Consider the following 11,565-nt stretch of genomic DNA (forward strand, 5'->3'; position numbering starts at 1 on the left):
AGTGGAGGACATCCTGGACCTGGGAGGAGGTAATGGCAGGGGACAAGACCCTGCCATGGAAGCAGGTGGAGATAGCGCAGGAGGAAGGCAACGATACTAGGGGACACAGTTAGCACGGAAGCCCGAGAGGCAGCTCTATTCCAGCTCCTCGCATTGGCCGGGCTAGAATGGGCATCCAGCCAGGACGGATGGTGTCGGCTCAGCGCTCCTGGTCTCCAGTACACCTCCTTGGACCAGGATATACTGCGCTGGCTCTGCGCACTGTGTCTCCGGTGCGTCTGCACAGCCCAGTGCGTCCTGTGCCAGCGCCCTGCATTTGCAGGGCGAAAATAAACATCCAGCCAGGACTGGTTGTGCCAACTCTACGTTCCAGACCTCCAGTGCACCTCCACAGTAAAGTACATCCTGTGCCTGCTCCTCGCACTCGCCCTGAGGTGCGTGTCATCAGCCCGGTGCCACCTGTACCGATCCCACGCACCAGGCCTCCAGTGCGCCTCCAGAGTCCAGTACGTCCTGTGCCTGCTCCTCGCACTCACCCCGAGGTGTGTGTATTCAGCCCAGTGCCACCAGTACCGGTCCCACGCACCAGGCCTCCAGTGCGCCTCCACAGTCCAGAGCTTCCAGCGACAGTTCCCAGTCCAGAGCTTCCAGCGACAGTTCCCAGTCCAGAGCTTCCAGCGACAGTTCCCAGTTCAGAGCTTCCAGCGACAGTTCCCAGTCCAGAGCTTCCAGCGACAGTTCCCAGTCCGGAGCTTCCGGCAACAGTTCCCAGTCCGGAGCTTCCGGCGACAGTTCCCAGTCCGGAACCTCCAACGACGGGCCACAGTCCGGAACCTCCAACGACGGGCCACAGTCCGGAACCTCCAACGACGGGCCACAGTCCGGAACCTCCAACGACGGGCCACAGTCCGGAACCTCCACCGACGGTCCCCAGTCCGGAACCTCCACCGACGGTCCCCAGTCCGGAACCTCCACCGACGGTCCCCAGTCCGGGGACTCCGCCGACGGTCCCCAGTCCGGGGACTCCGCCGACGGTCCCCAGTCCGGGGACTCCGCCGACGGTCCCCAGTCCGGGGACTCCGCCGACGGTCCCCAGTCCGGGGACTCCACCGACGGTCCCCAGTCCGGGGACTCCACCGACGGTCCCCAGTCCGGGGACTCCGCCGACGGTCCCCAGTCCGGGGACTCCACCGACGGTCCCCAGTCCGGGGACTCCGGCGACGATCCGCAGTCCAGAGCCTCCGGCAATGATCCACAGTAAGGTTCTACAAAGGCGGAGGGATCAGCGTAAGGAGGGGGGGGGGGCTGCGTCCAGAACCAGAGCCACCATCGAGGGTAGATTCCCACCCGGACCCTCCCCTATAGGTTCAGGTTTGCAGCCGTAAGTCCGCACCTTTGAGGGGGTGGGGGGGGGGGTTTACTGTCACACTCTGACCTTAGATATCTCTGTTTTCTTTATATTTTGGTTAGGTCAGGGTGTGACGAGGGTGGGTATGCTAGTTTTTGTAATTGTCTAGGGTTTTTGTATGTCTAGGGGTTTTGTAGGTCTAGGTCATTTGTATGTCTATGGTGGCCTGATATGGTTCCCAATCAGAGGCAGCTGTTTATCATTGTCTCTGATTGGGGATCATATTTAGGTAGCCATTTTCCCTTTTGTGTTCGTGGGTTCTTGTCTATGTGTAGTTGCCTGTCAGCACTCATTTGTATAGCTTCACGTGTCGTTTTTGTTTCGGTTAGTTTGTTCAGTGTTCATTCTTAATCAAATAATGTACAAATACCACGCTGTGCCTTGGTCCGATTCATACGACGTACGTGACAATCCCCTGATTCCTCAACCTGGTCTCGGAGCATTTCGTATTATTCTGTACGTAAATCTGGCACGCTCCATTTAATATGATATGTTAAGTTTCATATGGTATATTCGCTAAAAGGGTTAAGGTTAAGGTTAGGGGAAGGGCTAGTTAACGTGCTAAGTAGTTGCAAAGTAGCAAAAAGTAGTAAGTAGATGAAAAGTTGCTAATTAGCTAAAATGCAAAAGTTGTCCATGATGAGATTCAAACTCACAATTGCTACATGTTCGCGTTAATATGTCCGACCAACCACCCTGCTTTCTTTTTTTTGCCTTAAGTAACCATCTGTTTTGTGTAACCAAACCAAACGTGACATATCATACACATTTCAGTGGCCCGGATGAACATTTACTATGTTACGTCTAGTCTATGAGACCAGGCTGGACTCCTGAGATATCTGAACAACAACAGAACAAGTTGTTCATTTCACTGTGTTCCCAGTCGTTTGGTCCATGTCCTCTTCTTGAAGTCATGCACGAACTCATGCATCTGGTGATAGTTTTGGCGATAGGTCATCCATGAAATCAGCTATAGGTGTCAGGGCCTTGTGGAAAGGATGAGAAGAGGGAGAGGGATTAGAGAAGAGTCTTTTGGAGAGCAGTGCCTTTACATGCTAGAATCTTACACTCTAAAACGTAAAGGTTCCTGGAGGATACTTTAGGGGTTCTTTAAACTGAAACTGTGGGGGAACCCCTATAAGTTCTTCAAATAACCCCTTTAAATGGACCCTTTAAGAACCTTTTGAAGAACCTTTAGGGATACATTTTTTAACTACCCCCCCCCCCCCTTCCACTATTAATATTATTATGAATAATACACATAACAACAATAATACAATATTTTAGTTGTCAGTGTTTATTATGATTTTAGTGGCAAAGCAGAATTAAAAAATCTCAATATGAGGTAAAGTCCCAGAAGAGCCCCAAGTCCAGTGGGTTTATCCTCTGACGTGTTGATGTTAATGTGTTCATAACCATAATGATTTTGCAGTGCATGGTGATCAAACAGGTTTCCTGTTATATTAGTCAGAGGTGTAGGGAGGGTGAAGTCTGTTAAAAAATAGTAATTATACAGATGATTAACAAAACATGCACACGACAGTATTCATACCTTGGTTTTTGTTTTAAACGTGAAAAACACTTTTGATGTTTTTCATACACGTACCTTGTCCACAATGTAGAGGCCTATGGGATGTTTATTGAAGAGGTAAGGGAGGAGGATGTTAAATGTGATCTGCATAACATACCAATACCAATAGAAATACCTTGGTATGCCTCCTCGTCTGTATATCTGCAGACACAGACACAAAAGTGAACAGTTCAGTCATCTGCACCCAATACAGCTAGCCTTCAGCATATTCTTATAGCCAACATATTCTCACCTCTTTGTTGATTGATGTCCATTGAATTGGGTCCATTTAAAAAAAAAGATTTCCACAAATATTAAATGATAGATGGTATGATCATAAAACAATATCAATTTAGATCATACAAGGGACAAAACATACCTTAAATTGAGATCTTTACATTTTTCAGTTAAGTTCCTGCACCTGTTGTCCTTTCAAATTCAAATCCAAATGATTCAGTTGGGCAGTTATATTCCTGCAAGAACCCCCACCAACTATTTTAGTCATTGTCATTTGGCATTTTGAATCCACAATGGGTTTCGGGTTGAATCTTTGCTCCTACAGTTGACCAATCACTACCGAAGGGGCATAGACTTCGGCAACCGAATTTCGGGCTGCCTCTAGAAAAGATATTGTATGCACAAACAGTAATTAAAAAAAAGGTTAACTATAACGGCACAAAATGTTTCCATATTATGTGCACAAACTGTTCCGGATGGACAGCATGCGGACGCCTTAACCCTCCACCACCCCATCTCCACACATACCAGACAACAAAGGCTTTTAGTGGGCAGAAAGGGCCTGTTTTTCCGGGTCCTACTGGCTATTACACACACACAAAGGCTTCCCTCACGTCATCAAAGAGCTCCAGTCAGAGAGGGACAGCTATCTCACCCCTAGCTTTAATGTCCTGACCCCAGGAGCCCTGAGGATATGGAGACTGGCTAGGTGTCCTCTCCACATGGTGCAAACAGCAAGGGCCATTTTCCATCTCCTCTCCCGTCTCCCTCCCTCACCTCACCAGGCAGACATGACGGTATCCCACACCATGGCACCTACTCGCTCGACGCCTGACCTCTCAGCTGGGTTCTCTGCGACCAGGACACTCAGACTCAGACACAGTGGCTGGAAGAAGGAAGACATGACGTTAGGTTATTACAGGGATGCACTCAGACTCATATGATCATATTATTCGTCTTGACCGAGGATGGAGAAGGCAATAGAGGAACCTCTGAGGCATTCTGCACTGTCACTGGACAACCAGGCTGTGACCTTGTGCCTGTGAGGATGTAGGGATGTTTTACTTAGCCGCTGTTCCGGAGGTGTCCTCTCTCCAGACCTGGGTTTAAGTACTATTGTAATCTTTTGAGTGTTCCCAGCTAGCACATAATGTTCTGAGAACCATATGTTTTTAGAGATTGGTGAGAGTGTGGTTGTCCAATGGTTATTTAGCATACAACTATCCCACTTCTTTCTGGGAATGGTGCAGGATAGTTGCTTGGCTTTGGAACATTCTCAGCACATTTGAGTTCATATATTTATTTTTTAATGAATTAATACATTTTTAATTAAAATGTTGTATTTCATTAGTTTTAAGACAACTTTTCCTAAAAGTTCCAACATGGTTACACATTCCATTAAAACCACAAGGAAACTTTGCATTCAGAGAACTTTCTCAGAATGTTATTTAAAAACATATGCATTCCGTTCTGAGAATCAACAAAACTCTCTCGATCTTCTGTCTCTTACATTGGCGCGTTACGTTCAGTAGTTCTAAAACATGCGGTGGTATTGCACACATCAATTTACAGAAATAATCATAATAAACATTGATAAAGATACAACTATTATACATGGAACTTTATATAAACTTCTCCTTAATGCAACCACTGTGTCAGATTTCAGAAAAACTTTACGGAGAAAGCAAACGATGCAATAATCTGAGTACAGCCTTTAGACAACAAAGCAGCCAAAAAGATACGGCGGATATTGGGTAGTCAACATTACTCAGAAATAGCATTTTAAATATTCACTTGCCTTTGATGATCTGCATCAGAATGCACTCCCAGGAATCCCAGTTCCACCATAAATGTTTGATTTGTTTGATAAAGCCCATCAGTTATGTCCAATATCTTCTTTTGTTAGGGCGTTTGGTAAACAAATCCAAAAGCGCGTTCAGGTCACGCCGAACGTCGGACGGAAAGTTCAAAAAGTTCCGTTACAGTGGAACGTAGCTACCTTTCACGTGAGCGCGCCAGACCAAGGCTGTGGCACTCTACCAGACCACTCACTCAAAGAGCCCTTATGAGCCCCTCCTTTAGAGTAGAATCCTCAAAACAGGTTCTAAATACTGTTGACATCTATTGGTAGCCTTGGGAAGTGAAACATAACTAATATCCCACTGTATCTTCAATGGGGGCTGAGCTGAGAAACTACAAACCTCAGATTTCCCACTTCCTGGTTGGATTTTTTTCTCAGGTTTTTGCCTGCCATATGAGTTCTGTTATGCTCACAAACATCATTCAAACAGTTTTAGAAACTTCAAAGTGTTTTCTATCCACATTTACTAATTATATGCATATTCTAGCTTTTACGGCTGAGTAGCAGGCAGCCTAATTTGGGCACGTTTTTCATCCAACCTACCCAATACTACCCCCTACCCCAAAGAAGTTAACCTAAGCTAGCAGTCTTATTGAAATATGTTCTCAGAATGTTATTTGATGACCTTTGAATTACCTATAATTTTTGTTCTCAGGACGTTAATAAAACCTCCATGGAAAACTTTCAGGGAACCATAGTAAAACGTTTTCAGAACCTCCCTGCAGCCTAAAAACGAACGTTCCCAGAACAGGCGAAATTCTCACTTCGGTTCTCAGAACATTTTTTAAAAACTGTCAGGATATATGGCTTCATTCCCGGAACCAATGGGAAACCAAACACTTAGGTTCCCACAACCAAATATGCTAGCTGGGCTTGCTTGAGCCTGCCTGGGGTGCCAGAAATAAGGGATTTTCAGTTTTGTGACTATGCTATTGGTTCACTAAGCCAGACAAGGGCAATTAAGCAGAGCAATTGTTTCAGATAGTACAGTATTTGAACCCAGGCCTGCCTTGTCTTTCATGCCGGGATATGGTCAGAGTGATTTACAGCCAGGTCAGGTTTGTGTTCCTGACCTCCATGCCACTCCCCTGTCTGTCTGATGACCTCCCCCAGGCCAGGAGCTCTGTGCCTGGGCCAGGCCCCCAACCTCAGTAGCCCTGGATTTCCTCAGCCTGGAGGCCTGGAGGAGACACACTGACATGTTTATACCAGGCCTGGTGATTTATCCTCCCACCATGGAGACACAGCATTGACAGGGCATCATAGCACAGACTGGACTACAGACTAATGCGTCAGCTTGACTGGTTTCCAGTGGTTGGTTTTTACCAAGCAGTGTTGTGGCAGGGTTAGGGAAAACTGTGCTGACTATTGGGTTGGAAGATTTTGCTAATCGACTTTCCTAAGGTACAGAATAATGCTTATTTTTCTTGTTCTTGGGAAAGTTTCCTGACATTAAAGATGACATGGGTAACAGCAAAGCTGGGTACTCATAAAACCACAGACGTACACGCACGCACACGCACGCAGCACACACACGCAGCAAACACACCAACTCAGCAATGACGTAGGCCAGCTGCCGTGGCCCCAACCGGGATGAAGAGGTCAGGAACATTAGCCTCCATTCGGAGAGGAGAGAGCAAGCATATCCAACAAGACCCACCTGTCACTTTATTTATGAAATTACTCATGCAGCTTCTATCATGGGTTAACAGTATGACCCCCTCAACCCGGCCCACTCTGGCTCCCTTCTACAGTGGACTGTCCATCATCCAGACCCCCCTCTACACCCCTATGCCAACAAAATTACCACCCCCACCTTTACCGCCCCCTCTACAGTACCTCTAATGCCCAAACACTCCATAACAACAGAACACGTCACCCTCTGAGCTCATGAAAATTATACCTAGTTTTTATGAAGATTTTTCACTTCCTGAATTGACTGAATTGAAACCTGTTGACCCAAACCGTGATTTGTACTCTAACCAAGCTGAAAATTCAAGTCCACTGATGATAGTCTTAGCAAGTGTGGTGGGTTGTGGACTTTCCATCCAAAGTCTTGATCCTTTTCAGTGCTGGTTCATTTAACAGAATCACCCAACTCCAGCACCCTCTTCCATCCCTTCCACTCACCTCTGGTGGCTGCCCGGGCCACTTTTACTTCCATATATTTAGATATGTAATCCTATGGGAAGCCCAGGCTGAATGGGCTGGCTCAAAGCCCTCTCGCTGTGTCTATACAATAAAGGAGACATATTGAAACAAGCCTGGATCCCCGTGGAGGGACTAGGAGGGGGGTGTATTTATTTGGAGAGTGGCGGGAGGCTGGTTAACCTTTGATCAATGCCGCGTGCCCCATTCCCCTGTCTGTCCCTGGGATCATTGCCCTATGGATGGGCGCTACCACCCACCGGGTCAACCCTGTCTTCCAGCAATGGAGCCGAGCCCAACCAACTCAACTTCCCCTACTTTTGGGGTGGCTGAGAGGACTCTAAACACTTTCCATCAAACGTTAATATAAACTGTGTTTATGGAGTCATTTATTCAGTTTGGTATGTTTGTGTTTGAACTGCAAAACAACTTATCATGTTACCAGATCCAAGACCGACTTTAAAGTCCCTTTGTGGCGACTAAGAGTTAATCTGCAATTTCGACACTCCTCATGATATTTCATTCACCTCTTCATAACACATGTAGTAATTTATCAAGCGTCATGTTTGCTCTGTATAACAACTTATAATGTTACCAGATAAAAGAGTGAAGCATGAGTGTGTTTTCATATCAAATGTCCCCAGACAGTGTGATTCTGTCTTCCACAGGGAGGGCAGACTGTCTCAGTGCAGGCCAGATGCCAGGGACCATCTGTCTGGTGTCCGCAGAGCCTGACAGGGTGATCCATTACCTCCACCACAGATCTTCCCACACCAGCCCCCAGCCCAAGCCTCAGATATTGCCCCAGACTACCAACGCCAGTCCCAACCCCCAGTCCCTAACCCCAGCCCCCAGCCTCAAGCACAGGCCCCAGATATTACCCCAGCCCCTGTCCATATTCCCAAGGAGTCGCCCACCACCTCCGCTCTCCCGTTCCTACCATGTCAACATCTGATTCACATGCTGAAAATCCCAGCTAAAACTCAATCGCATTCCTCAAAGGGGACACATCAGCAGGGGAGGAAAATATCTTATCTATCCAGAGTATTTAGCATTTAAATCATGTATAAATGATGCTATACTTTATTCCCCTTGCATAGGTTGTGTTTTTCTTTCATTCCCCTAAAGACCAAATGTGGTTAATCATAGATACATATCAGACACTTTGTTTCATTCTGTGACATTTTAATATCCAGTTTTGCTGAAAGACTTTCAAATATGAAGCTAAACCACACTCACATGGATATGGGAGAGATATACCCCAGCTAACAATTCTAGGGAGAGAGAACATTGTGTAATGTTACACATAATATTTCCCTAGTGTCCAGTTTTCCGTTACTTAGGGGAGCATTCTATCTATGTTAGCTAAACACTTCTCAGAACCTTTTTAGCATTTAGAGTTAGGAGTACATTCAATTAAAGTCAAACCAGATAGTAGCCAGAACATGGTTATCATATTCTCAAAATATACAATATTACTGTTCTAGACACAGTGTCATGGGATGTTGCAAGAACATTCATGTGTCCAGTTTTCTGAGGGTTAGGAGAATGTTCCATCAACGTCCCACCAAACACACACACAGAACATGGTGGCCATGTTCTCACAACAGAAGATATTAATGTTCCTACGCATTTCATGAGAACGTTTGAAGAACATTTCTGTGCATCAGTAGTAAGGACATCAACGAAACGTAATCCCCATCAAAAAAGGGGCATTACACGTCACGTCATGTTACTGTTAGCGAAACAATCAAGGCCCTGATTGGTGAACCACTGATCCATTCATAGCTCTTTGTTTGTTGGTTGGATGCTGAGGGATTATTTAAGATACTCTTTGAAGAGGTAGGGTTTCAGATGTTTTCCGAAGATGGGCAGGGACTCAAGGGAAAGCTGGTTCCACCATTGGGGTTCCAGAGCAGAGAAGAGCTTGGACTGGGCTGAGCGGGAGCTGCCCTCCCGTAGTGGTGGGAGGGCCTAAAGATTAGAGGTGGCAGAACAGAATAGTCGGGTTGGGGTGTAGTGTTTGAGCAGAGACTGACAGTAGGGAGGGGCAGTTCCCAGTGCTGCTCTGTAGGCAAGCACCAGGGTATTGGAAGCGGTTGCGAGCTTCGACTGGAAGCCAGCGGAGTGTGTGGAGGAGCGGGGTGACATGGTAGAACTTGGGAAGATTGAACTCCAAGAGGACTGCAGCGTTCTGCATATGTTGCAGAGGTCTAGAACATTGATATCATATGTTCTGAGAACATGGCAACCGTGTTCTGTGTAAGTTTCTCCTAACCTACAGAAAACTGGACACATGAATGTTCTTGCAATGTTCCCATGAAACATGATGTGTTCTGTGTAAGTTTTATTTGACATTAAGGGGATGGTCTCTTGGAAACATTCTTGGCACATCACAGGAAAATTCCTATGAAAATGTTAGTTAAAACCTGTTGAACCTAGGGGTCATTTTTTTAAATTTTTGGAGAAATAACATTCCCAAAGTAAACAGGCTATTTTTCAGGACCAGAAAATAGAATATGCATATAATTGACAGATTAGAATAGAAAACACTCTAAAGTTTCCAAAACTGTAAAGCTATTGTCTGTGAGTATAACAGAACTGACATTGCAGGCAAAAGAATGAGAAAAATCCAATCAGAAACGCAGCGGTTTCTAAATAAGAGTCCCTTCCTATGCTTCTCTATTGAGCAGTGAATGGGATATCAACGAGATTCCTTTTTCTATGGCTTCCTTAATGTGTCTAGTATTACAAGACATAGTTTCAGGCTTTTATTTTGAAAAATGAGCGTGAACAACATTGCGTCAGTGTCCACCTGATGGATTTTTGTGTATTTCTCTCACAAAAGACAGAGGTAACCATTTTTCTACCTGGTCTTACTGAAAAAAACTCTGTCCCGGTTGATATCTTATCGAATAGATATTTGAAAAACACCTTGAGGATTGATTATAAACATTGTTTGCCATGTTTCTGTCGAAATTATGGAGCTAATTTGGAGAAAAATTCGGCGTTGTCTTGACCGCAATTTCCGGTCGTTTTCTCAGCCAAACGTGAAGAACTAACAGAGTTATTTTTGGCTACAAAATATTTTTTTCTGGAAAAAGGGAACATTTGCTATCTAACTGGGAGTCTCGTGAGTGAAAATATCCGAAGCTTATCAAAGGTAAACTATTTCATTTGATTGCTTTTCTGATTTTCGTGACCAGATTGCCTGCTGCTAGCTAGGCATAATGCTGTGCTAGGCTACCGATAAACTTACACAAATGCTTGTCTTGCTTTGGCTGTAAAACATATTTTCAAAATCTGAGATGACAGGGTGATTAACAAAAGGCTAAGCTGTGTTTGAATATATTTAACTTGTGATTTCATGAATATGAATATTTTAGAGTAAGATTTTTTTGGCCTTTGCGTTATGCTACTTAGTGTCAGTTGATGACAATTCTCCCGAATCCGGGATGGGTAGTTCCAACAAGTTAATGACCTAATGAGACTCATAAGGGAACGCTCTCTAAAGTTGTGGGAACGTTTGCTGTTAGCTGGGAACTGTGTGTCTGTATTCAGGACCCAGGCCCTCTAAGTGATTTGTGATCCTCTGTGCAAATAACACATGTTCAATGTTCCAAATGGCACCCTATATCGTGCACTACTTTTGACCAGAGCCCTGTGGTTCCTGGTTAAAAGTAATACACTAAATAGAGGATAGAGTGCCATTTGGGACATTAACATTGTGTTATTTGCTTTGGGATCCTACAATGATCAACCACGACGTTGTCCCACAGAAAGTCAAATTCCTTTAGCTTCAGCAGAAGAGTCTCCTCTTAGTCTCGCTGAAAAGGCCATTGTGCAAACTTGATCTTGGAGCGATCCCTCCAATAACAACACCCAATAGTTCTGTTGAGAGGAAAACACACGGCAGGGGAGCTTAGCAAATTATACTTAAAGAGGAGAGAAAATGGATAGACATGGAAGAGAAACACTTAAGTTTAGGAATTTGTCAGTGAGAGAAGTGAACAAAGCCCCAAAGGTTGTAAGATCAGACAACTATGCAAGCCCTTGCCCAGCAACCAAATTTAAAGTCAGCCTAAATAATCCTGCAAAGTGCTGCTGAAACACAAAGGGGTGTCTTACGAATCAGATTTGGTCCACTCTGAGTTCAACTCGGGATAACCAGTCATAGGAAAGAGGCTCACCTTTTAACCAGGTACATTTCTATGGCAACGAATCCTTCTGAACTAGGGCTGTGGTGGTCATGAAATTTTGGCAGCCGGTGATTGTCAAGCAAATAACTGCCGGTCTCACGGCAATTGACCGTTAATTAACATAAACACATTTTGCAACTTC

General features: G+C 45.1%; 1 long non-coding RNA gene across 1 annotated transcript; it reads right to left on the reverse strand.

Moving 5' to 3' along the window:
• Positions 1-1,680: 1,680 nt before the first annotated feature.
• Positions 1,681-7,337, reverse strand: LOC110535548. Its single transcript, XR_002475272.2, has 3 exons — positions 7,207-7,337; positions 3,232-4,101; positions 1,681-3,140 (listed from the first exon to the last, which is right to left on the reverse strand). It is a non-coding gene; the product is annotated as an uncharacterized LOC110535548 (long non-coding RNA).
• Between the last annotated feature and the right edge of the window lie 4,228 nt (positions 7,338-11,565).

This window comes from Oncorhynchus mykiss, chromosome 11 (assembly GCF_013265735.2).
Source record: "Oncorhynchus mykiss isolate Arlee chromosome 11, USDA_OmykA_1.1, whole genome shotgun sequence".
In the NCBI taxonomy this organism is placed as follows: domain Eukaryota; kingdom Metazoa; phylum Chordata; class Actinopteri; order Salmoniformes; family Salmonidae; genus Oncorhynchus; species Oncorhynchus mykiss.